Consider the following 12,971-nt stretch of genomic DNA (forward strand, 5'->3'; position numbering starts at 1 on the left):
AAGGATGTTTGAGAATGGTATTGGATAGGATGTATACAGTGTATTTGGTAGATAAGGAAAGGTTGGGGGAGGTGGATGCAGAAGGGATTTGGAAGGTTTTGAAGTGGAGGTATATGGTGAGAGTGTAGTGGAGGGGTGGAATTTTTGATATTGTTTCTGTATTTGCTTTGTGTTATATGAAAATTTAAAAAACTAAAATGAAAAAGCCTGATGATGATTGGATGGAATCGTTGAGAATGTCTTGGATACTGATAGTAAGTATCGACAGGATATGAACGAGTGTTTTTAAAAATAATCAATCCAAACCTGAAGGTTTTAAAAAAAAAAAAAAAAAAAAAAAAAAAAAAAAAATCTGTTCTTATCAGTTTAATATCTGATACGTCCCCTATCTGGGGACCATATATTAAATGGATTTTTAGAACAGGGAGATGGAAATAGAGCTTGTTCTGTCCACTCCACGCATTGACCTGGTATTGCAGTATTTCCAGGACCGGTGCACCCTTTCCTTATGTGTTGACTAAAATCAGATTCCAAAAGTGTTTTTTGTGTTTGCCATTGTTTCTGTCTTTCTGAAGGGATCTCCCCTTTTAATCCCATTATTTCAACACCTGTTGGACAATGCATGAGTGATAATGAGCTAATTGATTAAATGCAATTAATGAATACATTGCCACCTCTTGTTTTGTGTCGTCTGTGTGTCTGTGTTTCCGGCATTTCACATTGGAACAGCTCATTCACCTTCCTTGTCTTCTCTCCGCCCTCCCTTTTAGGTAAGTTAAAGAGCTGCACCTGAGCCAGCCACTGATTGATGCAGCACCACAGTCAAATAGTGGAGTGGAGTAGGGGGAACAGCAAACAGCCATTAAAGCCGCCCGCCCGCCCGCCACAATGGACCTACCTGTGTACACTAGATGGATGTGATGGAATGTACTGTCGTCCCTACATTTCAAGAAGGAGTAAGAATTGCAGTTGCAACAAAGCCTTGCTTGCCTACAAAGAGAGCAGCAATTTGGATTTGTTACTATGTTACCTAGAAGAATAACAAACTGGGCAAGGATGGAGGCTGTAGGAGCAAGGAGAAGTTGTCTGTAAAGTTGGTGGATGCTTATTTTCCATTTTGCAGTCCCTTGTCTCCCTCTTGTGGCCTCCTGGAGGCAACTAGCTGTGCAAAAAAAGACAGCCTGGCGGCCGGCTGTTGCACTGTTGCCCTCTCAGGCAACACTGAGTGACTGACTGAGCCGCACCGTCTTATATAAAGTTCAGACGGAACTTTGCACGTGTCATAGTGGAGCCCTGAGGAGCCAGAGCCAGCTTTCTGACATCATAATGGGGCCTCAGAGATAAAAGCCTGGGCCCAGGCAGTGTTGGTCAGTGCTGCTCAGCAGGCAGCACTGGACTGGACTGGATTACAGCTGATACAAGGTGTGAAGGAACAAGGGGTGGCTGTGGGCATGCACTTGCTGCCGCTGCCTGTGTTTATCTGCATGGCAGCAGGGCATTTGGGCGTTGCCAGGAAGGCGTTTTTATGTAGATTCCTCAAATTTCAGCACTGCATTGTGGTGCAAGCAAAAGAAGCAAATCCTGTCTGGCTTCCTCTCCGGCCTTTATTCACCTCCCGTGTAGCTGTGAGTGTGTGAGCCTGCAGGGCCCCATGGAATTGCCTAGAAGTAGGCTGAATCGCTGCAAGGGCTGAACAGCAGTATCGGGCAGGCTCGGGCAACGCGCGACCCGTTCGGGTTATCGCTTCTCGGCCTTTTGGCTCAGATCAGGGTTTATTGCTCTGGTCTGGGTCGGGGGTGCGAGTGTTCCTGTGGTAGCAGGAGACCTTTTGAGTGGCGATCCTCCTATGGTCCTGGACCGATAGGCTGAAAGATGGCAGGTATGGAATTTTCCTCAGGTATCCAGAAGACAGTCCGGCTGAAGGTGGAGATCTCAGACAGCGTGAAGAACAGCATCTCATATGTTGGACACGAAATTGTGGAAAAGATGGCGGGTATTTCCCTTGAAGATGATGTTTTTTGTATTCAGGAATCAAAGAAACAAGGTATCTATGACATTTCCTTTTATGTGGATGGAACCTGCCTGCTTTTCTATGAATGTCTGAAGACCAATGCATCTAACCAGGTACTGAGGAATGTCACATTTGTTCCACTGTTTGAACTAGAGGAAAAAACTGTCTTTATCCATGTATTTAACCCTTTCACGGATGTTAATATCCTAAAGAACTTTCTTGGACAGTACTGTTTAAGTGTGAAAGGAGGGGTAAGGCAGAAAAGTATCCTTAACATATTTAATGGAACATATAAATTCTGGGTAAAGCTAAGACCTGATGAAAGCTGTATTGGGGGAGTGAGACACCCACCTGCCAATTTTTCGGTGGCTGGAAACAGAGGCTACCTGTATTACCAAGGGCAGCCATCCTTTTGCAGGAACTGCTTTAAATTTGGCCATTTAAAGGAGGATTGCCCAGGGGTTAAACTGTGCAGAAACTGTAAAAATCCTGGACATGAGGCTGGGGCGTGTCCACAGCCTAGAGCCTGTGATTTATGTGGATTGACTGGGCATATGTACAGAGACTGTCCTGAGGTTGTCAAGAGGAGGGAAGAAAGGAAGAAGCAGGAGGAGGCTAGAAAGCAAAGGAACCAAATGGATCTTAATAGGAAGAGGGAGGAAGGAGCAAGAATCTTGAGGATGTCTGAGGAGGCGGAAAAAAGACAAAATGAAGCTGTGCAAGACCAGCAGCAGGTGGAGATGGGGGAGGGTTTGATTAGCCCAGCTGTGGAATCTCCCATGAGCATCTTGATCGATGAGTCAGCAAGAATAGACTGGTCTCTCTCCGAGGAAGATGAACCTCCTGGGGGGGAAGTGACTGTCACAGGTGCAGAATGTTTTCGTTCCCCCAGGAAAACGGCAAAAAAGCCACGTTTTGAGAAGGTGGAAGAAGAGGCGATTTCGTTGGAGAACCCATTCGAATCTTTATTTGAGGCCCATATGGATACAGGCTCTGGCGGAGAAGGTTCTTCCAAAGTACTCCAGAGGAAAATCTTAAAATAATGTCATTGCTAAATTTTCTTCCTTTGGGTTGTTTTAGATTATGTCTTTGAAGTTTTTGTCATCCAATGTGCGTATGTTTAGGAGTAGAGCCAGAAGAGCTCTTATACTAGATATATTAGCAAATCAAAATGTGGATGTAATTTGTGTTCAAGAGTGTGGATTGGATTTTGTGGTGGGGCAGGAGGAGTGGGTGCACGGGCCTGCAATATGGTCAGTGTCAAACAAAAATAGAAATGATGGTGTGGGGATTTTATTCAAAAACAAAAAAATAGAAATTTGCAGTCATACTGTTATTGAGGAGGGAAGGTGTGTGATGGTGGTGGTGAGATTTAATAGAGTGAATGTTCGTATAATTAATATATATGCTCCAACTAATAAGAATGAAAGAGTGGAATTGTTTGAAAAAGTGAAAATGTTTTTGCCTGGGAAGGATCCGGTTGTGTGGATAGGGGACTTTAATTGTGAGATTGATGGAAAAAATGTGGATGTGTCTGGTAATATGGTTAAAAATATATTGTTTGATTTTCAGTTGAAGGATGTGATAAAATTATGTGGGGTAGACCCCCAAGATACATATTTTTCAGACAGGGGTATTTATAGTTCAAGACTAGATATGTGTTTTGTGTCGAAATGTATTATGGGTAAAAAATATATGCAAATGAGGGTAATATATTCGGATCATGAGTGTGTGATGTGTGAACTGGTTTTGGATGTGGAATGTATAAGTGGGAGGGGTTTATGGAAATTAAATGTTAATTTGTTAGAAGATGAGGAGGTGTATGGGAAATATGTTAATTTGTATGGGAGTTGGTGTAGAAGGAAGAATGAGTTTGTAGATGTGTTGGAGTGGTGGGATTGGGTGAAGGAAAAGACAAAAGTATATTTTAAGAAAGTTGGTTATAGAAGAGCGGCTGGTAGAAGGAGAAAGTATGAGTGCTTGTATAAAAGATTGGGGTTTTTGAGAAGTTTGAAGAAGAATGGTTGGGAGGTGGATGAGAAGATTGAGGAAGTTAAGAAGAATATGAAAGAATGGATGGTGAAAAAGGGTAAGGAAATTATGTATCAAGCAAGATTGGATAAGTTAGAAAAGAATGAGAAATGTTCGAGATATTTTTTTAAAAAAGTGATTGGGAAGAAAGAGGATTTGGTATGTGTGTATGATAAGGATGGGAAGGTGGTAAAAGGGAAAGTGGTGTTAGGAGTGGTTGAAGAGTTTTACAGAGAATTGTATGCAGTAAAGGAGTGTGATAGAGATTTGGAGTCTGAAGTGGTGGCTGTGATTGAGAAGCAGGTGGAGAGAATGGAGTATGATAGGCTGATGAGAGGAGTTGGGGAGGAAGAGGTTAAATCAGCTATTGAAAGCATGTCAGTGAATAGAACACCGGGAGAGGATGGGTTGCCAGTGGAGTTTTATAAGCGAATGTGGGATGTGATTAAGTTAGATATGATTGAGATGTATGTTTTTATGCGGGACAAGTGTAGATTGGCGGAGAGTATGAAGAGTGGAGTGGTTGTACTGATTTATAAGAAAGGGGATGAGAAGGATGTAAGGAATTGGAGACCTATAACTTTGTTGAATGTGGATTACAAGATTTTTGCTAAAATGATTGCCAATAGAATGAGAGATGTGATCGATCAGGTGATTGGGGAGGATCAAGTGTGTGGAATTCCTGGGAGAAGGATTGGGGAGAATCTTTGTTTGTTGAGAGATGTGTTGTGGGATGCAAGGGAGAGAAAGCAAGAGCTTAGTGTGTTATCTATTGATTTTGAAAAAGCGTTTGATAGGTTGTCGCATGATTTTTTGTTTAAAGTGTTGGTGAGGATGGGGTTTCCTGGAGAGTTTGTGAATATGGTGAGGATGTTGTATAAAGGTGTGGGCAGTAAGATTTTGATAAACGGATGGGTGAGTGAAGAAGTGAAGGTGTGTTCGGGTGTAAGACAGGGATGCCCTTTGTCCCCTATAGTCTTTGTGTGTGCTTTAGAACCATTATTAGAGATGATTAGGAAGGATAAGTGTATGAGAGGAGTACAGATTCCAGGGAGTGGTGGGAAAGAGCTGAAAGTGTTGGCATATATGGACGATGTGTGTGTGTTGTGTGATTCTTTTGCAGTTTTGAGGAGGGCAAAATTATTGGTGTCTTTGTTTTGTGGTGCGTCAGCTTTTAGGGTAAATTGGAAGAAAAGTGAGTATAAGAGGTTTGGAAGTTCAGGTATGAATGAGGACTTGGGTGTGAAAAGAGTGGACGGAGCGATTCAAATTTTGGGGGTTAAAATGGATGAAAAATTGGATGGAAGTGAGAGTTGGGTAGATGTGGAGAAAAGAGTGAGTAGGAAGTTGAGATTTTGGAGTTTGAGAGAGTTGACGTTTGAAGGAAAGATAATGGTGATAAAAAGTGTGATTTTGCCGATTTTTCTGTATCTTGCTGTGGTGTTTCCTCCGGGGTATATGGTTGTAAGGAAATTGAATAGAATTGTGTTTGTGTTTTTTTGGGGAACGACAATGGAGAGAGTGAAAAGAGAGACTGTGCTGAAGGACTGGGTGAATGGGGGTATGAATTTTCCTAATATTGAAGTGTATTTAGGGGTGAATGTGATGTTTGCAGTGAAGAGGATGCTGGGAGGTGATTGGAAATTTGCATGCATGGTGAGATTTTTGGGTGGGAAGGTGTTAGGGAAAATAGGATGGATGAAAAGAGATTTAAGGAAGCCGTATGCGTTTGTGAGTCCTAAATGGTATGAGTTTATTGAGAATTTTATGAGGAAATTTGGATTGACAGCGGTGAAGAAAGAATGTTTGAAAGATAAGAAGAGTGTGTTTAAGTGTATAAAAGATGTGGAAGTCCAATGTAATATAAATATGGTGAGAGGTCAGTGTGTTGGTAAGGTGTGGAAGGGGTTGAGGACAGATGGTATTACAAATAGACAGAGAGAGATTGTATGGCAGAGTTTGCATGGTGGGTTGTCAGTTAGAGAGTTTCAGAAAAATCGTGGAGTTGTGAGGAGTGATTTGTGTCCGAGAGAGAATTGTGGTGGGAGTGAAAGTATAGTGCATCTGTTTTGGAATTGTGGGGTGGCACAGGGAGTTTGGAGGGGTATGGGTCCGTTACTTAAGGAGTTGGTTGGGATTAATAGGTTATGTATGGAAATAGTTTTGTTTGGGCTTGCGAGTGTAAGCCAGAAAAATCAAAGGGTATTATTTGTCATGTTAGCAATTATAAAAGAGGTTTTGTGGGATGTTAGGAACCTGTATGTGTTTAGAAAGAAAGATGTAACTGTGGAAGGATGTTTGAGAATGGTATTGGATAGGATGTATACAGTGTATTTGGTAGATAAGGAAAGGTTGGGGGAGGTGGATGCAGAAGGGATTTGGAAGGTTTTGAAGTGGAGGTATATGGTGAGAGTGTAGTGGAGGGGTGGAATTTTTTTGATATGATTTCTGTATTTGCTTTTTGTTATATGAAAATTTAAAAAAAAAAATCTAAATGAAAAAGCCTGATGATGATTGGATGGAACCGTTCAGAATGTCTAGGATACTGATAGTAAGTATCGACAGGATATGAACGAGTGCTTTTAAACAAAATTAATCCAAACCTGAAGGTTTTAAAAAAAAAAAAAAAAAAAAAAAAAATCTGTTCTTATCAGTTTAATATCTGATACGTCCCCTATCTGGGGACCATATATTAAATGGATTTTTAGAACAGGGAGATGGAAATAGAGCTTGCTCTGTCCACTCCACGCATTGACCTGGTATTGCAGTATTTCCAGGACCGGTGCACCCTTTCCTTATGTGTTGACTAAAATCAGATTCCAAAAGTGTTTTTTGTGTTTGCCATTGTTTCTGTCTTTCTGAAGGGATCTCCCCTTTTAATCCCATTATTTCAACACCTGTTGGACAATGCATGAGTGATAATGAGCTAATTGATTAAATGAAATTAATGAATACATTGCCACCTCTTGTTTTGTGTCGTCTGTGTGTCTGTGTTTCCGGCATTTCACATTGGAACAGCTCATTCACCTTCCTTGTCTTCTCTCCGCCCTCCCTTTTAGGTAAGTTAAAGAGCTGCACCTGAGCCAGCCACTGATTGATGCAGCACCACAGTCAAATAGTGGAGTGGAGTAGGGGAACAGCAAACAGCCATTAAAGCCGCCCGCCCGCCCGCCCGCCACAATGGACCTACCTGTGTACACTAGATGGATGTGATGGAATGTACTGTCGTCCCTACATTTCAAGAAGGAGTAAGAATTGCAGTTGCAACAAAGCCTTGCTTGCCTACAAAGAGAGCAGCAATTTGGATTTGTTACTATGTTACCTAGAAGAATAACAAACTGTGCAAGGATGGAGGTTGTAGGAGCAAGGAGAAGTTGTCTGTAAAGTTGGTGGATGCTTATTTTCCATTTTGCAGTCCCTTGTCTCCCTCTTGTGGCCTCCTGGAGGCAACTAGCTGTGCAAAAAAAGACAGCCTGGCGGCCGGCTGTTGCAGTGTTGCCCTCTCAGGCAACACTGAGTGACTGACTGAGCCGCACCGTCTTATATAAAGTTCAGACGGAACTTTGCACGTGTCATAGTGGAGCCCTGAGGAGCCAGAGCCAGCTTTCTGACATCATAATGGGGCCTCAGAGATAAAAGCCTGGGCCCAGGCAGTGTTGGTCAGTGCTGCTCAGCAGGCAGCACTGGACTGGACTGGATTACAGCTGATACAAGGTGTGAAGGAACAAGGGGTGGCTGTGGGCATGCACTTGCTGCCGCTGCCAGTGTTTATCTGCATGGCAGCAGGGCATTTGGGCGTTGCCAGGAAGGCATTTTTATGTAGATTCCTCCTCTTTCAGCACTGCATTGTGGTGCAAGCAAAAGAAGCAAATCCTGTCTGGCTTCCTCTCCGGCCTTTATTCACCTCCCGTGTAGCTGTGAGTGTGTGAGCCTGCAGGGCCCCATGGAATTGCCTAGAAGTAGGCTGAATCGCTGCAAGGGCTGAACAGCAGTATCGGGCAGGCTCGGGCAACGCGCGGCCCGTTCGGGTTATCGCTTCTCGGCCTTTTGGCTAAGATCAAGTGTAGTATCTGTTCTTATCAGTTTAATATCTGATACGTCCCCTATCTGGGGACCATATATTAAATGGATTATTAGAACAGGGAGATGGAAATAGAGCTTGCTCTGTCCACTCCACGCATTGACCTGGTATTGCAGTATTTCCAGGACCGGTGCACCCTTTCCTTATGTGTTGACTAAAATCAGATTCCAAAAGTGTTTTTTGTGTTTGCCATTGTTTCTGTCTTTCTGAAGGGATCTCCCCTTTTAATCCCATTATTTCAACACCTGTTGGACAATGCATGAGTGATAATGAGCTAATTGATTAAATGCAATTAATGAATACATTGCCACCTCTTGTTTTGTGTCGTCTGTGTGTCTGTGTTTCCGGCATTTCACATTGGAACAGCTCATTCACCTTCCTTGTCTTCTCTCCGCCCTCCCTTTTAGGTAAGTTAAAGAGCTGCACCTGAGCCAGCCACTGATTGATGCAGCACCACAGTCAAATAGTGGAGTGGAGTAGGGGGAACAGCAAACAGCCATTAAAGCCGCCCGCCCGCCCGCCCGCCCGCCACAATGGACCTACCTGTGTATACTAGATGGATGTGATGGAATGTACTGTCGTCCCTACATTTCAAGAAGGAGTAAGAATTGCAGTTGCAACAAAGCCTTGCTTGCCTACAAAGAGAGCAGCAATTTGGATTTGTTACTATGTTACCTAGAAGAATAACAAACTGTGCAAGGATGGAGGTTGTAAGAGCAAGGAGAAGTTGTCTGTAAAGTTGGTGGATGCTTATTTTCCATTTTGCAGTCCCTTGTCTCCCTCTTGTGGCCTCCTGGAGGCAACTAGCTGTGCAAAAAAAGACAGCCTGGCGGCCGGCTGTTGCACTGTTGCCCTCTCAGGCAACACTGAGTGACTGACTGAGCCGCACCGTCTTATATAAAGTTCAGACGGAACTTTGCACGTGTCATAGTGGAGCCCTGAGGAGCCAGAGCCAGCTTTCTGACATCATAATGGGGCCTCAGAGATAAAAGCCTGGGCCCAGGCAGTGTTGGTCAGTGCTGCTCAGCAGGCAGCACTGGACTGGACTGGATTACAGCTGATACAAGGTGTGAAGGAACAAGGGGTGGCTGTGGGCATGCACTTGCTGCCGCTGCCAGTGTTTATCTGCATGGCAGCAGGGCATTTGGGCGTTGCCAGGAAGGCGTTTTTATGTAGATTCCTCCTCTTTCAGCACTGCATTGTGGTGCAAGCAAAAGAAGCAAATCCTGTCTGGCTTCCTCTCCGGCCTTTATTCACCTCCCGTGTAGCTGTGAGTGTGTGAGCCTGCAGGGCTCCATGGAATTGCCTAGAAGTAGGCTGAATCGCTGCAAGGGCTGAACAGCAGTATCGGGCAGGCTCGGGCAACGCGCGACCCGTTCGGGTTATCGCTTCTCGGCCTTTTGGCTAAGATCAAGTGTAGTATCTGTTCTTATCAGTTTAATATCTGATACGTCCCCTATCTGGGGACCATATATTAAATGGATTTTTAGAACAGGGAGATGGAAATAGAGCTTGCTCTGTCCACTCCACGCATTGACCTGGTATTGCAGTATTTCCAGGACCGGTGCACCCTTTCCTTATGTGTTGACTAAAATCAGATTCCAAAAGTGTTTTTTGTGTTTGCCATTGTTTCTGTCTTTCTGAAGGGATCTCCCCTTTTAATCCCATTATTTCAACACCTGTTGGACAATGCATGAGTGATAATGAGCTAATTGATTAAATGAAATTAATGAATACATTGCCACCTCTTGTTTTGTGTCGTCTGTGTGTCTGTGTTTCCGGCATTTCACATTGGAACAGCTCATTCACCTTCCTTGTCTTCTCTCCGCCCTCCCTTTTAGGTAAGTTAAAGAGCTGCACCTGAGCCAGCCACTGATTGATGCAGCACCACAGTCAAATAGTGGAGTGGAGTAGGGGAACAGCAAACAGCCATTAAAGCCGCCCGCCCGCCCGCCCGCCACAATGGACCTACCTGTGTACACTAGATGGATGTGATGGAATGTACTGTCGTCCCTACATTTCAAGAAGGAGTAAGAATTGCAGTTGCAACAAAGCCTTGCTTGCCTACAAAGAGAGCAGCAATTTGGATTTGTTACTATGTTACCTAGAAGAATAACAAACTGTGCAAGGATGGAGGTTGTAGGAGCAAGGAGAAGTTGTCTGTAAAGTTGGTGGATGCTTATTTTCCATTTTGCAGTCCCTTGTCTCCCTCTTGTGGCCTCCTGGAGGCAACTAGCTGTGCAAAAAAAGACAGCCTGGCGGCCGGCTGTTGCAGTGTTGCCCTCTCAGGCAACACTGAGTGACTGACTGAGCCGCACCGTCTTATATAAAGTTCAGACGGAACTTTGCACGTGTCATAGTGGAGCCCTGAGGAGCCAGAGCCAGCTTTCTGACATCATAATGGGGCCTCAGAGATAAAAGCCTGGGCCCAGGCAGTGTTGGTCAGTGCTGCTCAGCAGGCAGCACTGGACTGGACTGGATTACAGCTGATACAAGGTGTGAAGGAACAAGGGGTGGCTGTGGGCATGCACTTGCTGCCGCTGCCAGTGTTTATCTGCATGGCAGCAGGGCATTTGGGCGTTGCCAGGAAGGCATTTTTATGTAGATTCCTCCTCTTTCAGCACTGCATTGTGGTGCAAGCAAAAGAAGCAAATCCTGTCTGGCTTCCTCTCCGGCCTTTATTCACCTCCCGTGTAGCTGTGAGTGTGTGAGCCTGCAGGGCCCCATGGAATTGCCTAGAAGTAGGCTGAATCGCTGCAAGGGCTGAACAGCAGTATCGGGCAGGCTCGGGCAACGCGCGGCCCGTTCGGGTTATCGCTTCTCGGCCTTTTGGCTAAGATCAAGTGTAGTATCTGTTCTTATCAGTTTAATATCTGATACGTCCCCTATCTGGGGACCATATATTAAATGGATTTTTAGAACAGGGAGATGGAAATAGAGCTTGCTCTGTCCACTCCACGCATTGACCTGGTATTGCAGTATTTCCAGGACCGGTGCACCCTTTCCTTATGTGTTGACTAAAATCAGATTCCAAAAGTGTTTTTTGTGTTTGCCATTGTTTCTGTCTTTCTGAAGGGATCTCCCCTTTTAATCCCATTATTTCAACACCTGTTGGACAATGCATGAGTGATAATGAGCTAATTGATTAAATGCAATTAATGAATACATTGCCACCTCTTGTTTTGTGTCGTCTGTGTGTCTGTGTTTCCGGCATTTCACATTGGAACAGCTCATTCACCTTCCTTGTCTTCTCTCCGCCCTCCCTTTTAGGTAAGTTAAAGAGCTGCACCTGAGCCAGCCACTGATTGATGCAGCACCACAGTCAAATAGTGGAGTGGAGTAGGGGGAACAGCAAACAGCCATTAAAGCCGCCCGCCCGCCCGCCCGCCCGCCACAATGGACCTACCTGTGTATACTAGATGGATGTGATGGAATGTACTGTCGTCCCTACATTTCAAGAAGGAGTAAGAATTGCAGTTGCAACAAAGCCTTGCTTGCCTACAAAGAGAGCAGCAATTTGGATTTGTTACTATGTTACCTAGAAGAATAACAAACTGTGCAAGGATGGAGGTTGTAAGAGCAAGGAGAAGTTGTCTGTAAAGTTGGTGGATGCTTATTTTCCATTTTGCAGTCCCTTGTCTCCCTCTTGTGGCCTCCTGGAGGCAACTAGCTGTGCAAAAAAAGACAGCCTGGCGGCCGGCTGTTGCACTGTTGCCCTCTCAGGCAACACTGAGTGACTGACTGAGCCGCACCGTCTTATATAAAGTTCAGACGGAACTTTGCACGTGTCATAGTGGAGCCCTGAGGAGCCAGAGCCAGCTTTCTGACATCATAATGGGGCCTCAGAGATAAAAGCCTGGGCCCAGGCAGTGTTGGTCAGTGCTGCTCAGCAGGCAGCACTGGACTGGACTGGATTACAGCTGATACAAGGTGTGAAGGAACAAGGGGTGGCTGTGGGCATGCACTTGCTGCCGCTGCCAGTGTTTATCTGCATGGCAGCAGGGCATTTGGGCGTTGCCAGGAAGGCGTTTTTATGTAGATTCCTCCTCTTTCAGCACTGCATTGTGGTGCAAGCAAAAGAAGCAAATCCTGTCTGGCTTCCTCTCCGGCCTTTATTCACCTCCCGTGTAGCTGTGAGTGTGTGAGCCTGCAGGGCCCCATGGAATTGCCTAGAAGTAGGCTGAATCGCTGCAAGGGCTGAACAGCAGTATCGGGCAGGCTCGGGCAACGCGCGACCCGTTCGGGTTATCGCTTCTCGGCCTTTTGGCTAAGATCAAGTGTAGTATCTGTTCTTATCAGTTTAATATCTGATACGTCCCCTATCTGGGGACCATATATTAAATGGATTTTTAGAACAGGGAGATGGAAATAGAGCTTGCTCTGTCCACTCCACGCATTGACCTGGTATTGCAGTATTTCCAGGACCGGTGCACCCTTTCCTTATGTGTTGACTAAAATCAGATTCCAAAAGTGTTTTTTGTGTTTGCCATTGTTTCTGTCTTTCTGAAGGGATCTCCCCTTTTAATCCCATTATTTCAACACCTGTTGGACAATGCATGAGTGATAATGAGCTAATTGATTAAATGCAATTAATGAATACATTGCCACCTCTTGTTTTGTGTCGTCTGTGTGTCTGTGTTTCCGGCATTTCACATTGGAACAGCTCATTCACCTTCCTTGTCTTCTCTCCGCCCTCCCTTTTAGGTAAGTTAAAGAGCTGCACCTGAGCCAGCCACTGATTGATGCAGCACCACAGTCAAATAGTGGAGTGGAGGAGGGGGAACAGCAAACAGCCATTAAAGCCGCCCGCCCGCCCGCCCGCCCGCCACAATGGACCTACCTGTGTAT

The 12,971-nt window shown here is 44.9% G+C and overlaps 6 non-coding genes across 6 annotated transcripts; all 6 read left to right on the plus strand.

The window, feature by feature from the left end:
* Positions 1 to 308: 308 nt before the first annotated feature.
* LOC142654357 (U2 spliceosomal RNA) lies at positions 309 to 504 on the plus strand. Its single transcript, XR_012849013.1, has one exon. It is a non-coding gene; the product is annotated as a U2 spliceosomal RNA (small nuclear RNA).
* Positions 505 to 6,648: 6,144 nt separating this feature from the next.
* LOC142654193 (U2 spliceosomal RNA) lies at positions 6,649 to 6,835 on the plus strand. Its single transcript, XR_012848920.1, has one exon. It is a non-coding gene; the product is annotated as a U2 spliceosomal RNA (small nuclear RNA).
* Positions 6,836 to 8,073: 1,238 nt separating this feature from the next.
* Positions 8,074 to 8,264, plus strand: LOC142653649 (U2 spliceosomal RNA). The gene has a single exon (XR_012848573.1). It is a non-coding gene; the product is annotated as a U2 spliceosomal RNA (small nuclear RNA).
* A 1,243-nt stretch (positions 8,265 to 9,507) lies between these two features.
* LOC142653205 (U2 spliceosomal RNA) lies at positions 9,508 to 9,698 on the plus strand. The gene has a single exon (XR_012848144.1). It is a non-coding gene; the product is annotated as a U2 spliceosomal RNA (small nuclear RNA).
* A 1,238-nt stretch (positions 9,699 to 10,936) lies between these two features.
* Positions 10,937 to 11,127, plus strand: LOC142653206 (U2 spliceosomal RNA). The gene has a single exon (XR_012848145.1). It is a non-coding gene; the product is annotated as a U2 spliceosomal RNA (small nuclear RNA).
* A 1,243-nt stretch (positions 11,128 to 12,370) lies between these two features.
* LOC142653208 (U2 spliceosomal RNA) lies at positions 12,371 to 12,561 on the plus strand. The gene has a single exon (XR_012848146.1). It is a non-coding gene; the product is annotated as a U2 spliceosomal RNA (small nuclear RNA).
* The last annotated feature ends 410 nt before the right edge of the window (positions 12,562 to 12,971 follow it).

This window comes from Rhinoderma darwinii, chromosome 5 (genome assembly GCF_050947455.1).
Source record: "Rhinoderma darwinii isolate aRhiDar2 chromosome 5, aRhiDar2.hap1, whole genome shotgun sequence".
Classification (NCBI taxonomy): Eukaryota; Metazoa; Chordata; class Amphibia; order Anura; family Rhinodermatidae; genus Rhinoderma; species Rhinoderma darwinii.